Source organism: Anguilla rostrata, chromosome 2 (genome assembly GCF_018555375.3).
Source record: "Anguilla rostrata isolate EN2019 chromosome 2, ASM1855537v3, whole genome shotgun sequence".
Classification (NCBI taxonomy): Eukaryota; Metazoa; Chordata; class Actinopteri; order Anguilliformes; family Anguillidae; genus Anguilla; species Anguilla rostrata.
Window position 1 is genome coordinate 605,001 of NC_057934.1, and position 17,500 is coordinate 622,500.

The following is a 17,500-nucleotide window of genomic DNA, read 5'->3' on the forward strand; positions in this document are numbered from 1 at the left end:
TAGCGCAGCCCGCAAGACCGCCAAACGGGCACCTGCTGCCCCCGCCGTGTCATCGCTCCGGGCTCCACCGTCGCTAACCGAACCGCTCGGGCTCCACCGTCGCTAACCGAACCGCTCGGGCTCCACCGTCGCTAACCGACACGCTCGGGCTCCACCGGCGCTAACCGACACGCTCGGGCTCCACCGTCGCTAACCGACACGCTTGGGCTCCACCGTCGCTAACCGAACCGCTCGGGCTCCACCGTCGCTAACCGACACGCTCGGGCTCCACCGTCGCTAACCGACACGCTCGGGCTCCACCGTCGCTAACCGACACGCTCGGGCTCCACCGTCGCTAACCGACACGCTTGGGCTCCACCGTCGCTAACCGACACGCTCGGGCTCCGCCGTCGCTAACCGAACCGCTCGGCTCCACCGTCGCTAACCGAACCGCTCGGCTCCACCGTCGCTAACCGAACCGCTTGGCTCCACCGTCGCTAACCGAAACGAGCCGCCACCGTCGCTAACCGAAGCGCTCGGGCTCCACCGTCGCTAACCGACACGCTCGGGCTCCACCGTCGCTAACCGACACGCTCGGGCTCCACCGTCGCTAACCGACACGCCCGGGCTCCACCGTCGCTAACCGAAGCGCTCGGGCTCCACCGTCGCTAACCGAACCGCTCGGGCTCCACCGTCGCTAACCGAAACGAGCCGCTGCCACGGCGTGCGCTTTAATTAAAAACGCGCGATCGCGGCCTAATCAGCGAGCGCCATATTAGCTCTCTGATTTGCCCGAACGCGGCAGAGTCAGGCGGGCCTAAATGGGGGAGCAGAGTGGAGTGAGACTAATGCTCCCATTCATCAAACGGAAATGTGCAGCCGTTATTCTTTCATCTAATTATGCCGCGTTCTCTTAATGCAATGTTTTTTTTGGTCAGAAAATGGCACATGGATTTTTTCCTCCCTCTGAATGAAAGATGAATGTTTTGCGTTCAGTACCAATAACACAGGATAGTGAAGCCCAACACTTAGACGCCGTCCTCATTGTGCAGAGAGTGAAACACACGTGCTGGAGTCGAGCTGAAGGGCTGCAGGTGTGTTTCACACGGCTGCGCTCTGCACCTGCAGGGCTACACGCTCCACACGGCTGTCGGAACACGCCAGTATTTTCATTCTCCAGCGCAGGTATTTCCGCCTCTAAACAAAGGGAGGGTAACCGAGGGAGACGAGACCGGGGAGCGTTTTATGGAGGTGAAGGACAGCCGTGTTTGCGCTCCTGACAAAAGGGCATTCACACCTGGGCGTCCGTTTCCTGTCTTTAAACGATGCGTCCTGAAAGTGCTGCAGTGATGTGTGTGATAGAGGCTCCATGCACCTGCAGCGCTGCATCTCCCCCCCGCCCTCCTCTATGTGACAGCCCGTTATGTGACTGGTGTTCAGTAGAGAGGCCCTGTGTGTTTGCATGCCTCTGCAGCGGGGCAGCTGATGTGTGACTGGTGTTCAGTAGAGAGGCCCTGTGTGCTCGCATGCGGCAGGGTGGGGTACCTGAGTGCAGGTGAATATTTAAGCAGCTCAGACTTTCTGCTCTCCTGGTCAGTGACCAGAACAGGTTTGCAGCCGGTGCTGCGCAAATATTTGTTTAATGTGTAGATGTTATTGTTAAAATGGCCGCTCTGTGGGACCTATTTAATGAGTATACCTAATATTCAAACTCTGGGCACGCAGCAGGCCTTTCCGATGTCAGTTTTTCCTGCTCAGAAATGCATGACATTTTGAAATGGACGGTAATTCTAGGTGACTGCTTTGGATTCCCGGGTGTTAGTTATTTCCAGTCACCTCTACTTTTACCTCAGCAGCCGTCAGCCATGTTGAAACAAACCGTTGAGATTTCGAACAGAGGAAGAGGAGATTTGTTATTCATGCCGTGAGCGGTTTTGCGTGGAGGTTGAGGGGGCTGCATGGGGCTGCATGATTGGAGGCCGTTGATATTCCGATGTCCCCAATTACACATTCTCAGCTGCGCTGCTCGGAGTTATTTTAACTGAAGTTTCTGGCGAGCTCGTCACAGAATTCTTTAATACTCTGGACTTGTCGTGTGCCGTTCCCTTTTCCTCCAATCCCGTTGAAGCGTGGGCAGCAAGGGCTGCGGTGCGGATCACATGTTCCGCTCGCGGCCTATCAGGTCCAGCGATGAAGCGGCAGCGCTTCTGCCCTCGAGGCCCAAGCCGGCTCACGCCTTCCAGGGAAGTAACTGAAGGGGAGTTTGATGACCACCTTTTAGCTAGCCTGCCCCCCCCCCCCCCACCGTGCTTCCAAAAGGCTTGCAGTGGCTCACATAAACTACACTTGGGGGGGGGGGGGGGGGGGGGCTGGCTGATAAATGGCTCCCCCCCAGTCATGTGTCACTTGCACTTCCAGGGCAATCTGTCCCACCGGTCAGGAACACTGTTGCTCTTAAATGTCTCTCAAAGCTGGTCAGCTACCCAGCATGACCGGGAACGCCATTTTCACACACACACACACACACGCACGCACGCATGCACACACACACACACACTCACACACACACACACACACACACACACACACACACACACACACACAAAAAAGTCATAATTGCTGGGGTTCTCTGTTACTTTGCAAATAAAGTTGTATTTTAGCTTTTTTTAAAAAGCAGGTAAAATGGTTTAGCATGTTGATAACCTGTGCAGGACTATGTGAAAGTGCAAATGTCTTGTGCTGTTGGATTATAACCTGCTGCTGTGGCTTATTAGCATTTACTGCACTTTCAGAATAAAGGTGTGATCGCTGATGCTATCTCACGCTAATGCTATCTAACGCTAATGCTATCTAGTTAAGTGGCTAATGATGTAGAAAATGAAGTTGGATCCGGTTTGCTGGCTAGCCGTTATTGTACTGATATATACTAGCTTGCCCGTTCACAAATCCGTGCTAACTTTTAAAGTTGGTTAGTTGTTTTTGCATCATAGGATCTTGACCCCTTGATAAATAAACTACAAGAAGCATAAGATGAAAATGAGGAAAAGAGAAAATGAGATTTTGCCCTCCTTCATTTGGTCTGAGTAAGCAGCTTCATATTCTTTCACACAGTCTAAATGTTTGAGAAAAATAAAGCAGCACTCATCAACCGATGCACTGACACATAAAATATGTCATGCATGATCCTTGGATAGACCATTAACAAGGTTTTAATTTTGTTTGTTTGGTAAAACGGTCATATTGCAGCTACTGTTGAAAGGCTGTATACCCTATGAATCCTTATGAATTTGACTTTTTAATTGGGTAATTACTTATTCTCAGGTTTTTGTAGGCAAACAAATAAAGCACTTTAGTTTATGGCATGGTTTAGTTTCATGTTCTCGGATATGGCAAAAACCCATAAAATTGAACAAATTTTATGCTTATTTATACTCGTGTAGTATTTTCATGTACTTGGCCCATAAATTCAAAAACAGCCAAACACAAAACCCTGTATGATCACAATAGGCACAGGACTACCTCTGAATTATTACAGTTTAATTGTAAAAACAGACCTTTAGTCCACCAATATATAAGCACGCTATCTCTCTCTCACACGCACGCACACACCCACTACAAGGTTACTCCTGTCCAAAGAAGTAACTGCTAATTGATGTTAGATGTTAAAATAAGGTTTCTTCAAACGTTGACCTTCTCGTCGCCAATCATAACAAATGTGCGTTTCAATTTCAATATGGGGAAAACACTCCCTGCAGCATGACCAGCCTAAATGAATTATTCAGATCTGTTCATCGCGCGTTTCGCTAGCCGCTACATTTAATGGCGTCTATAATGACATCTATCTGAGAATGAGATTAATCCGGCAGTAAGACGATCACAGCGTGCACGATACTCAAGCGAGATTGCTTGCAATCATTCTGCGTGCCAGCCCAACAATGTCAAAACGCGAGAATATATTTCACTCTCAAAAGCTGATGTAGGCCGACAAAGATGGCACAAATCAATTTGTTTTTAAAGCCTTTGTCTGCATTTGCTGACTGCTACGGCACATGATATTATCGGTTTTATAAGAAAAGCTCTAAGCAGTATCTTAAAAAAGGCATAACGTGTTGCATTTTTTTTTCCATCAATGCAGATTATTTGGCCCGTGCAGCATTTAATCTATTGGGATGCATTTTAGTACAGTGAACATTATACTAATTAAGAAGGGCTCTAGAAGAGGCCCGTGTCCAATTTACTTGAGAACAAAGTAGGCCTAGTGTTGGCTAACAAATTCCATTTCACTAGGAGTACATGGCTAGTATTCTGGGAAAAGGTAGGAAAGGTGTATTTGAATAGCAAATATCTGCTTCCTGTGCGTGTTTTGTTAAGTCGTTAGCTGTCCACGGACACATTCGCGCACTGTTTTAATACCGAAGGCAAACGGGAAGCAGTAAACGGAACCGGGCGGCACGGGCAGTGGCGCGTAGACAGGGCGGCTTTCAGAAGGACAGCGGGGCGGCGGCTCCGGTTCCCGCCGGCGAGCCGGAGATCGTGCTCTCGCGCGCTGTACCCGCGGTAATGGGCTCGGCGGTGTGCTCGCAGAGAGGTGCGCGCGACACATGATCCGGCCGGCGATGCTCTGTAAACAGAGAGACTGTGCTGCGGTCCCACGCAGGCACCACAGTAAACGTGCCAGAAAAGCCCTCCCTGTGAACAGCCCTCCCTCCAGGTGCGAAAACGCCGGTGTTTCTCTGAGAAACCTGAGACCGTTTGCCGAGGAACGTGCTCTTCTCGCTGAATTATTATGGATATATTAGCCCAAGATAGCGTACCCCCAAATTAGATCAGCCTCTTTTGAATCATTTAAGAAAATTGTTAATGTCTACGCGATAATTTACCCATTCTGTTTCAAATTGAAATAAAGCAAAGATTTCCGTTGTGCGCGGGTTTCCTGGTGGAGTGAAAGTGCTTATGTAATTGCTAATTCTTTATTTGAAGAGGGGGTCGGGCCAGTAATGGATAGCGGTTTCCCTGCCTGCGCTTTTGTCATTCGGGAGCCTGCACTTGAAGCGCGTTCTGTATGGCATGCTAATATTTTCAGCGGCGATGCTACACAATGCTTAAAAACACATGGAAAACTCACTTATCCTATTAAACCAATCTGGAGATTTGGGTTCAGTCTTAATAATGGCCAACAGCTGCTGTTGCTGCTCAAGGACAATAGTCACCTTATGTCACATCTTTACAAAAATTATTTTCTTGAAAAATCCAGTTTATCCAGTTATTGAACTTTAAATAAATGGTTTTAGAAATACAGAATTTGCCTCATTAAAAATATGCTCATTTATTTTTTTGGGGAAAAAATCAAATTCAAGGACTTCTGTGATTCTTGGCTCCTTTTGCAAGTAACAGTTGAAAATTATAGGAATAATTTGAAGATTTGAATGCAAGTAGACGCACAGATGAGTTAAAAATGTAGATACCATTAAACCGGCCATTAGTAGTCGGGACATGAATATCAAATTAGGACGTTTTCAGATTGCAGTTACAGTTATCGGAGGGCTGACTTCAAATATTTATTTCCAATTATGCCTGCAACAAAGTTCAAAGTGTAATGAATCTTCAAGTGACATTTTATTAAGAATCAAAAGCAAACTTCAGATTGAATTTGTTTGCTGCACGGGAACAGCTAATCATGGGCTTTTAAAGTTAGAATATATTTCTCGTGTTTTGTTTATTTTTTAAATATGCAGACATTTGTTGTGTAAAGTCCAGTATCACTGAGTGTTGCAGTTGTTACGTGATCTTGTGCTGTGAATTAAACCGGGAAGAGACTTCGCTGTTAACACATTTCAAAGCTGGACTGTGTCTTGTGTGAAGGCTCAAGTATCGGACTGTACGCGTCTGGTTCGGACCGGTTCTTAAGTGTCTTAGTGTGGCCTGTGACATCATTAAGATATTATCTGTTATTTTAAACAGTCCTCTTAAACATGACATTGAATATGTAATGCACTTATTAGCCAACTTAATGTTTAACAATTTAGATAAATATAATATTGAACAGGCCGTTCTTCTTCAGCTGTTATTATTAGATCATTTCAGTTCGGACAGTGTCATGTGTCCAGTCCCAAAGTAGCTGCATGACTTGGAATCTGTGAAGGAGAGGGCAGTGAACTCCTGCAGTGTAGCTACCCTGCGTTTAGCGGTCTGTGTGCGGCGCTACATGCTAGCTCGGCTGACCCGGTGCCTGGTTGCGGGCTCGCTGCCTGTTCACACGGCTAAGTGCAGAAATAGCCGGTTTGTGTTTGATGGAAGGGGAGGCCCGTCATTCGTGTGCGAGGCTTTGCCTGCTGCTGAGCTGGTCTGGTTCAGTGTGAGTACGGTGATACAGCTCGGGGAAATCAAGGTGGCGCGCCGTAATCCGCCTCATTAAAAGCGCGCAGTAATGACCTCCGCCATCTTCCTGCCTGACAGGAACTCGGCTGTCACTGTTCATTCTGTGTTTTATAAGAACATTAGAATGCACCGACCGAACTGACCTCTCCGCGCCGGCGTTAGAAGGTGTGTGTGAAATGTGTACACACACACTCTCCTTCCGCCGCTCTTAGCGATAATGAGACCTGTGCGTGTGTGTGTGCATGTTAATTTCTCCAGTTTTTGGTGTTGCATTTAAGAAATAGTTTACAACTAGTCTAGTGCATTTAAAAAATGTTCAGTATTGGAATGTGAGTAAATTTCATCTCCAAGTTGTAGTTGGACTTGTTTACTGTGTGCTCCAAAGCAGCTAAATACCAAACCAATATCTGGTTACCTATATTGTGTTTTGGGCATAATTAGCGCTAAATGGTTTTGAAGCTGTTGTTTGTCGTGTAGGCTACCAGTGAATGGGAATTTCAACCTGCTATGTTGAGGTAGTTTAGTTAAATACAGTGTACATACTTATGTGATCTCTGTACTGTGTGGCAGTCTGTGCATACACTGCAAGAATCTACACAGACATATTTTAATCCCCCTCATGTTTACTAGTCACCTGCTCCATGTCTTTATGGTCGATATTCCTTTTGCCTTTTCCAAGATAATTTTATTGCATTTACTGTCCTAATAAAGCTTCTTCTGTTCATAAGGAAAGCATAGTGAATTCACATTATTATATTAAAGATAATCCTGATGTGTTTGTGTCTTTTTTCCTCTGTTTTTATTCAGGCATGCCCTATGATTGATGGGGAATTAGAGCTGGTTCTACAGAGTTCCTATAAAAGAAATCCCGAATATCCACAGGTAAGAATCTGGACTTGCATTCCTTTTCTAGACGTACAGTACCTACGCATTCACTTATTTAATTTTGTTGTTATTTTTGCTGTTTAGTTCCTAGTCAGGCTTTCCTGGCATCTCAGAGTTTCATGTGAATAAAGAAGCTGGTAGTTTCCGTTAGTATTTGATGATTTTCACTGCGGTACTTGGATGAAACAGAAGTATGTACGTCATTTCTTTTTGGTCTGCATTAAAAGTCTGTTTGTTGACAGCCTGGGTGTGTGGAAGCTTTTGTAATTGCTTTTTTTAGTGCCAGCGTTTCTCCTTCTCAGATTCATTGGGTGAGTCTCCAGCCCAAAGCTGGGCTGCAATCATACTGTAAACGGAAAACGTATTAACCCTCCATTACCGTGAATGAGGATTGGTGAGGCTGTGTGTGTGTGTCTGTGTGTGTGTGTGTGTGCGTGCGTGCGTGCGTGTGTGTGTGTGTGTGTGTGTGCGTGCGTGTGTGCGCGCGTGTGTGTGTGTGTGTGTGTGTGTGTGTGTGTTGTGCGTGTGTGTGTGTGTGTGTGTGTGTGAGAGAGCGTGTGTGTGTGTGATCCACATCAATGCAGGGGCCATTAGCACAGCACACTAACGCGTTCTGTCGGAAGGCAGGCATCGCTGCGGAATGACTAAAAATTTCATACTCCAGGGTGTCAGAATCGGTACCTTAAACTATCAGTTTGGCACAATCTGCTTAAAGCTGAGGGGAAAGTCGATGAGCCACATCTGAGGGGGAAAAATGTCTGCAGTACTCAGCAGCTCACGTCTGAATCAGGATCTGTGCATTAAGAGCGCCTCAGTGGCGGTTCTATCAGCGACTTGGATAATTGATTCATTTATTTGATTGGATTCATTGGATTAATTTTCTGGAAGAAAAAATGAGGTCATTCTTTTCTTTTCTTTTTTTTTAGGTTTTGCTCTCCTCAGAACTTTGCATGGTCGGTGTGAACTTGTTGATATCCAGCTGTGGTAGAGTTAGGGTTAGGGTAGAGTTAGGGTAGAGTCTGGTAGAGTGCCCGTAACCTTGAATCTAAAAAAAAATTAATTCCCTGGAACTTAAAAAAAACTGCTTCTGTTTTCCATTTAACAATTGGTGTTTGGAACTGACAACACATAGAGCCAGATGAAAACTTAAAAAAGCAACAATAAAAGCCAGCTGAAGAAAGGTGGCGATGCGAGGTTTCTCTGTGATGTGGACGATGCGTACTCAGTAATAACAGAGCCAGTAAATGCAGATATGGAGATATGTCCACAGAGAAAGTGCTCCTGCAAACAGCATGGCCAGGCTGTACAGACCTGCTGCACAGATTGCATCAAAACAGAACGGATCTGTTTCACTGTGTCTGACAGTAATTGCACTGTGTTCCTATAATCTACAGCAGCCTGCCCCTCCCCCTGTAACTCCCCGTCCCTCCCCCTCCCCTCCCCCTCCCCCTCTCCCCGTCCCTCCCCCTCCCCCCTCCCCCCTCTCCCCGTCCCACACCACAATAGTAACAGCATGCCATAGAGTTTTCAATAAGAACTATATATATGTGTGTGTGTGTGTTTCTATATATGTGTGTGTGTGTGTGTGTGTTTATATATGTGTGTGTGTGTGTGTGTGTGTGTTTATATATGTGTGTGCACAGATGCACATATTTCTACAACGGCTTGTTTTCTTTTGCTTCCTCCCTTTTAAATGTTTTAATTCCCTCTGAATGGGTGTGTATGACAGCATTGGTTGGGGTTAGGGTTAGAGTTAGAGTTTGGTTTGGGGTTAGGGTTAGAGTTAGAGTTTGGGTTGGGGTTAGGGTTAGGGTTAGGGTTAGGGTTAGGGTTGGGGTTAGGGTTAGAGTTAGAGTTTGGGTTAGGGTGTTTGGTGTGGATGGTGTGCTGATTGCTCCTGTTGTAGTATTGTTATAATAATCATAATAGTGTATTATCATTATCATTTAATATTATTATTATTATTATTATTGCGTATTTTTATGTAACAGAAAGATATGTAGACCAATACAGAATTCCCCATTCCCTTTATTTATGTGTTACCATGTCGTATTGAAAATACATTTTCTGTCTTTTACACTAGACACATTCACTGTGTGCACACCTCTGGTGCTCACACCATGAACGCGTTTGTAGTAAACATCGTTCTTAACGCACGATGCCTCCGCGCTGTGAGATGAGCCCAAATGAATGCCTTTCCGCGGCTCTGAGCAGCTCGAAGGTGAGCGGTTTCCGTGGCATCCGCAGTATGCTAATGACGGCGCTGGGAAAAGCTGCAGAAGTCAGATTGCTCAGAGGCGCATAACGAGCGTAGCATAAACGAACAATACGGTCGGCGATTAAAAGCCCAAAATGCGGGGAGATGCCAGATTACATCGGCAATCACGCGGTCAGAATTTGTTTTATTTTCTTTTTTTTAAAACCAAATATTCTTATCATAGTCCTTGAGCAAACATGAGAACAATCCGGCCTGTGTGTGCGCGGTCACATGGTCAGACGCGCAGTCACATGGTCAGACGGGCTGTGGAGCCGGAATGCCTGTCCTGGTATTTCCTGAGGGTTCATAAACACGCGGACTGAGTCCTTTATTTCAGCACTGCCCTGCTGCCACAATGCAGCTCCTGAGAGAACATCTTGTCCCCCCCCCCCACCTTCTAATGCTTATAGCATTCTGCAAACGGGGACTGTGTGGCCTAATCATGTACTCACTCGTTTGTTTGTTTTTCAAACTGTAATCTGTAGAAACAAAATGGTGTCGTTTTTCAATGTTTACCATTCCTGGAATTCAATACCCTCAAGTTTTACTATTAACTGTTTGAAATACACATTTTAATTTCAAACTGTAGAATTTATTTATTTATTAACCATTCACACAGGAGTTCCTGTTTACTTCTACTACTACTACTACTAATAATAATAATAATACTAATAATAATAATAATAATAATAATAATAATAATAATAATAATAATAATAATAATAATAATATCAATGTTAAGCCAGAATAGAAAAAAAGATTAGTTCCTTGATTAGTATATTCATACACTCCTGCATGTAATGCTTTCCAGAGTGGGATAGCCCCTTCTTTCTAGCCTTGTGGATGGTGGTGGTGTGTAGCACTTAAAAATGGTTGAAGATTAGAAGCTAATTAGGCTCGTAATTGGTCTGGCACGTGGCTTTGGGATGACCAAAGACTGAAGCTCTGTTTGATCAAATTAGTTTCAGTGTTTCCATATTAGCTTAGCTAATTGGTTTGAAGTGTTTAATGAGCACTAACAACTGAAATCTCTGACATGAAATACTTTTGATTTATTTATTTACTTTTGATTTATTTATTTCAGATTTGAGTGCTTAAACATTTTTGGCCAAATTGACAATAGTGAGAAACCACTTTTTGCCTTTTTTGCAAAGCTTCCTTCATTACATGCTGTTGGTTTGCTGAAATACCTACTCTATCTTTGTTCACTATCTTGAAATACACTAAAAGGCTTTTTAAGGATACCGTTTAACTGCATTTTTTCATGTTCCTTGTTCTGTCATGTAGCAGAGGTGACTATACGGATTATTTGAAGCAGGTCAGCTGCTCCTGAAACATGGCTGAGGGGTCTATGGGGTTAATATTGGACTATTCATATTTATTTGTTTTCCTGTGTTTCTGTTTTAGCAAAGTTGTGTGCTTATCTGCTCGGTTCCTCCTGTCGGGTCAGAAATATCTGCCAGATGGACACATTACACTAGTTATGTGAAGAGGAAGGTAATTAGTCTGATTTATTGTACAGAATGTGAGTGCAGTGAGGATAAGTGTCTTTCTCAGCCTGTTGTCTTGTGTTTTATTTATTCATTCTCCATTATAAATCTGGAGTGTAAATGTAAATCTGCAGTGTAAATGTAAGTCTGCAGTGTAAATGTAAGTCTGCAGTGTAAATGTAAATCTGCAGTGTAAATGTAAATCTGCAGTGTAAATGTAAGTCTGCAGTGTAAATGTAAGTCTGCAGTGTAAATGTAAATCTGCAGTGTAAATGTAAGTCTGCAGTGTAAATGTAAGTCTGCAGTGTAAATGTAAATCTGCAGTGTAATGTAGTCTGCAGTGTAAATGTAAGTCTGCAGTGTAAATGTAATCTGCAGTGTAAATGTAAATCTGCAGTGTAAATGTAAGTCTGCAGTGTAAATGTAAGTCTGCAGTGTAAATGTGAATCTGCAGTGTAAATGTAAACCTGCAGTGTAAATGTAAGTCTGCAGTGTAAATGTAAATCTGCAGTGTAAATGCATTGCGGTTGAGTGGCTGACCCTGTGGTCCTCTGTGGTTGCGTTGCGTTCCCGTGTCTGAAATGGAGCCAGGTCGTGTTTGCATTGTTGTCCTGGCGTTTGACCTCGGGGGTGGGGGGTGGGGCGCGATGGGCTCAGGGGAACTGGTTCGGTTAGCCTTTTGAGGAAGGAAGCAATCCATTTGGGCTCTGCACAACTGAGCCACCTTCTGCCAGACGCACCCTAAAGAAGCATTTAACCGCTTAATTATTCTATTTACTCACATAATGGAAAAAGGAACGTATTTACTGTCAGATATATGCATCACTGCATGGTTTTCTCAGTCGCTTATTCACAGCCTTGAAGAACAAAGAGCACTGCGCTCTATCGCAGCTTGTCACAGCTACCTGACTGTGCCCTTTCACTGTGAGCGAAGCCGATGTATGGGTGCATGTACTCTACTGTTAGCGGTGGTGTTCGTATGAATAGACACAGCAGGAGCTGCAGTATAGACAGTCTCCTGGTAGTGGACGCAGTTTGTGGAATAATAGTCGTAAATAACAGCAGGAGTTATATGTGGACATGGCACTAATAATAGAAGCAGTAGTTGTAGGTAATAGTAATATTAATAGCAGTAGCAGTTATTTGTATGGTAGTAGTATTAATAGAAGCAGTAATAGTTATATGTGTGGCAGTAGTGGGAATATTAATAGATATAAAAGTAATCATAGTAATAGTAGCAGCAGTAACATGAAGTAACTATGGTAATAATTCACTGATAATTCCGCAGGAGTCAGTTCTAGACTTTTGGACAACATTATGTCATAAAAGGACAAACTCATAATCCTATAATCCTGTGCTTAGATAGCCTTAAAGTACAGCCCACTGAATGAGTCTGTGCTGATTACAGTCAGGCTGTGAGGGTTATGCAGTTTGACTGAGCAGCGCAGTATGACTTGCCTGTGCAGTCTGACTGGGCTGTGCAGTCTGACTGGGCTGTGCAGTTTGACTGGGCTGTGCAGTCTGACTGAGCTGTGCAGTCTGACTGAGCTGTGCAGTCTGACTGGGCTGTGCAGTTTGACTGGGCTGTGCAGTCTGACTGGGCTGTGCAGTCTGACTGGGCTGTGCAGTTTGACTGGGCTGTGCAGTTTGACTGGGCTGTGCAGTCTGACTGGGCTGTGCAGTTTAACGGTTGCTTTCTGGAGGATCGTGGTCCGCAGCAGCTCACAGCACCTCAGACTCCGCCTCCTGAGCAGCCGTGTCCCTCAGACCTGGGAAATGTTTCAACAGACACTCACACATACACACACACACACACACACAGACACACACTCTCACACACACTCACCACACTCACACACACACACTCACACACACACACACACACTCTCACACACACACACACACACACACACTCTCACACACACTCTCACACACACTCACTCACACACACACACACTCACACACACACAACACACAGACACACACTCTCACACACTCACACACCTCTCACACACACACACACCACACACTCTCACACCACTCTCACACACACTCACACACACACACACACACTCACACACTCTTTCACACACACACTCACACACACACACACACACACTCCACACACACACACACACACACACACACACACTCACACCTCACACTCACACACACACACACACACACACACACACACACACACACACACACACACGTCCTGTCCGGGACCCGCTGTGTGTGCATTTTCAGGCTGAAGTGAGCGTTTATGACGCACGGAGGGATTACCTCATTATGGGTGCATTCATGAGCTCAGCTCCTGTGAGTTTCAGATGTTAAAATGGCGGGGGAATGTTGATGAAAAGCATGACGTCATCCTGCTGGCTGTGGTGCGGGGCCCTGAGTGGCTCAGTGCCCCCGTCGTGGTCAGGGTGGGGGGTTGGGGGTTGGGTCAGCGGGGTGGGGCGGGGGTGGATTGGGTATTCTGGGTTTGTAACCTCTGAAGTGTGGTCACTGCTCCTGTTCCCGTGCTTGGGAGGTGTGATGTCACTTTTCCTGCAGTTAAGTACAATATGATGGGATTTTTAAAAAAATAAGCCATTGCAACCATACTAACATGTGGTTCCCATTAAGGGTATTGGGCAGAGGGAAGGGTGTGATATTTAGGGTGTGTTGAAGGGTGAATTTAAGTTTATTGGATGTAATTATTTTGTGCATTTTTGAGTTCACCAGACAGAATGCACGCAGGCATGTGAACATGGACATACACGCAATACCACTGCGCGCAAAAAAAGAGCGTTCAAAACAAATTCAGAACAAATTAAGAGCAGTTTAAGCATTAAGCTGTTAAAGCAGCTCTTTAACCTTGTGCTGGAAGTGGGTCACTGATTTGGAACGTGTACTGTGATCATGGGATGGCCTAGAATCAAGTGGAGATCTTTCACACTGTAGCAGATTTTCTTGAACGTGAGCGCCATTTCAAGGTCAGGACAACCTGTCGTCCTCTGATGCCCTTGCAGACGATCATTACCTGTGTTTGTCTGACAGGAGCAGGTAGAAGGGGAAACGAGTGGAGCTCTCTAAGATCTCTGCCTGTGCTTCTCTGAGTGGCTGGATCAGGGTCATGTGACTAATATCAGCTGGTACATCTAAAGGCTGTTTCACGGTTTATCCACTCCCTAATTGTAATGTTGCAGAAAAAACACTCACTTGCCAACAAATTGCTGTGTTTGAGCTAAAACAAACAGTCCTTTATCACATCGAAAAAATCTAATGGTTCCCTCCAACGGCTAGTGTTTTTTTATTCTTGTGTCTTATTTCCATGGCGATGTTTTATATCAACAAATGAAAATATATTTATAGAACAAAGGAATGCCTGTTTAAAATGTCATCGGAAAAACAGAGTAATGTTTCTTGAATGTCGAGACCTAGTTACTTGAACATCCCATTTTTTAAGCACCTCCAGTAGGTCTGTGTCTGTTGTGTTTTTCCTATCCCCTGTTTCAGAACTACGGCATTTCTAACATACCTGGAAAAACAGAGCTCAACACCTCCAGCTGCTCTGAGTCACATGAACGCTGAAACCGCCAGCCTGTGTGTGTGAGCGTACGCCCGACAGCGCTAGCGGATGTTAGCATGCTAGCGTGATGGGTGCCGCTAAGGATCGGACGGTTGGCTCGCTCTTGGGCCCGCTGGTTGTGTGGTCTCATACGCACAGTGCAAACATCGCTCCTCGGGCGCGGGGGAGGAGCGCGTTACGTCCGCCAGGTGTGCAGAACGGCCTGTTCTCCTTATGTACCTGAGCTCTGGAGCTGCGGTGATTTAATCAGCTCTTATTTTAACCTGCTCATCGCGGTCATAATTCAGTCTGCATTGCCCGCGGAACGGAGCGGAGCGCGAGTGTGTGATTGGTCACGAGGGCCTGGCCGGTCTGCGGCGAGCTGCAGCATCGCTGTTTCACGCTCCTGTTCCGTGGACTTTGTTCTTCGTCACACCGCTGCAGTCCTGAGTCTGTGTCCCCGATACCTGCCCTTGAAGCCTGTGGGAAATATCAGCGGGTTTTTGTGCAAATACTGCAATTACCTCCCAGAGAAAAGGCTTGGCCATGGCCGGCTAGTACTGCACTCATTAAGAGGCAGCAGACAGCCGTGTGAAAAGGAAACGCCTGCTTAAATACTTAAAATAAGGCTTTGTGTGTGTGTGTCAATGCCCCTTTCAATAAGAGAAATGATCACAGGTCAGTTTTACTAAAATGGATGGATAATAATCATGCCTCTGTGTATGGTGGAGGCCATCCTTGTGCAGCCCCAGAATTAATAGATGATAAATTCAGGTAATAATTGAGAGTTGGATATGTTTGCAAAAGCCAGTAACTTCACTGGCACAAGGTTGCATCCCCAGATGTGATGTCGGAGCTGATCCACACTCTGGGCTTCTGTGGGTCCCTAGACCGTGTGACTCAGGTGAGCAGGGAGGAGCTCACAGCACAGAATAAGCAGAAATTAAAACTCCACCCAAAGGGCCACTCCAGCCGAAATCTCGCAGGCTTGGCTTTAGCCAAGGTCTGGGCCAGAACGCAGCCTCTTCCACTTCTGTTTATTATTACATGTGTTTAGTCACAGGTCAGTGCTGCTCTCCAGTACACAGAACGCGTAAGCTGACCCAACAGAGACACACACGCATGTCAGCACTTATCAGAGTGGAAAGGAAACGTCTGTGTGTCCCAGAGCGATGTCCCCCCCCCCCCAGGACGTGTGCGTGTGATGATGCCTCTCTGGGCTGCAGTAGCCTGTGCGCGTGTGATGATGCCTCTCTGGTCTGCAGTAGCCTGTGTGTGTGTGATGATGCCTCTCTGGGCTGCAGTAGCCTGTGCGCGTGTGATGATGCCTCTCTGGGCTGCAGTAGCCTGTGCCTGTGTGATGATGCCTCTCTGGGCTGCAGTAGCCTGTGCGCGTGTGATGATGCCTCTCTGGGCTGCAGTAGCCTGTGCGTGTGTGATGATGCCTCTCTGGGCTGCAGTAGCCTGTGCGCTGTGATGATGCCTCTGGGCTGCATACTGTGCGTGATGATGCCTCTGCAGTAGCCTGTGCCTGTGTGATGATGCCTCTCTGGGCTGCAGTAGCCTGTGCGTGTGATGATGCCTCTCTGGGCTGCAGTAGCCTGTGGATATGCCCTGCTGCAGTAGCTGTGCTGGATGATGCCTCTCTGGGCTGCAGTAGCCTGTGTGCGTGTGATGATGCCTCTCTGAGCTGCAGTAGCCTGTGTGTGTGTGATGATGCTTCTCTGGGCTGCAGTAGCCTGTGCGCGTGTTTGTGCAGTGACACAGAAAACCGCCACTCGTCACCAGTGACATCATCTGCTGCAGCTGCAGGCCGAGGGGGGGGGGGGGGTGGGGTTACGGGGGGGCGCAGGGGGGCGGGGGGGAACAATTGACCAGAAGCGACGCAGGAAAGAGAGGTGACCTGATTTCTCAGCGGGGAAGGAAGCGCTGGACCCGACCCCTCTGCTGTCTGGGGGGCCTTGTGCGTGTCAGACCCTGTGCTGAGCCCTGCGCTGAGCTCTGTGCTGTGCCCTGTGCTGAGCTGTGCTGAGTCCTGTGCTGAGTCCTGTGCTGAGTCCTGCGCTGTTGGTCCTGCTCACTTCCGCATGTCCCCAAACCTTTCATCTGTTTAATACTAATACTCACCACATAGAGGCTTACCTGTATATCACATGCATTCAAATACAAATCTATATACAAATTACATAAAATTATAAATTACAAATCGCTTATTATCGCTTAAATTGCTTATTATCATTGCTTACTACTGCTGCTACTACTACTAATAATGATAATGATGATTAATAACAGTAATAATAATCAGAATAATAATTAATTTTATTTAAAAATAATACTTATTATTGTCAGTGCTATTGTTTTGTGTAGTTGTATTTATGGTCTCAAAATCCAGTGTGCAATATTGAAAAGAGTTTGTGTCTTTAGTGAAAACAAGCGTCCGTGTTATGATACATCCTCACAGTTCCAGTGGGTCCAAATGTAATTAATTCAAATCATAATCATTGTGGTGGGTTTTTTGAGTCAAATCCCCAGGAGCAGTTCTGAAAGAGAAAAGGGGGAAAGAAAAGAAGAAAAAAACAAACACTGCTTTTCTGATTGATTATAATCCTTCTGGCCCTTTGGAAAACACTAAACAGAAGGAGCTGGATCATTTGCATGCCTTTTTAACATTTGGCTGGGAGAGCTTTTATTAAAAATCGCCCTATGGGGTGGACGCTGCTGGGCCGGGTCGGGGGCAGCCCGTTCTAATCCCACATCCTCCTCCGGTGAACAGGAGGTGCCATCTGAGGCAGGGGACGGGCTTTGTTTTAGGCACGGGCGCCTTGGCAACGGCTCTACCTTTGTCCCTTTTCACTGACCGTTTATAAAAAAAAACCCAAAAAAGATGTATTTTTTTTAATGGTTAATCTGTTGAGAAACAGGAGCTGGGTTCCAGTGGTGGGGGCTGGTGGGTGT

General features: G+C 45.9%; 1 protein-coding gene across 5 annotated transcripts in view; it reads left to right on the forward strand.

Annotated features, from left to right (window-relative positions):
- zmiz1a (zinc finger, MIZ-type containing 1a) overlaps positions 1-17,500 on the forward strand; it is a 143,741-nt gene that overhangs the window by 49,890 nt on the left and 76,351 nt on the right. For all 5 annotated transcript variants that reach the window (XM_064314448.1, XM_064314483.1, XM_064314457.1 and 2 more), the window contains exon 3: positions 7,165-7,239. The gene's annotated coding sequence lies outside the window, so the exon portion shown is untranslated. The remainder of the gene's footprint in view (positions 1-7,164; positions 7,240-17,500) is intronic.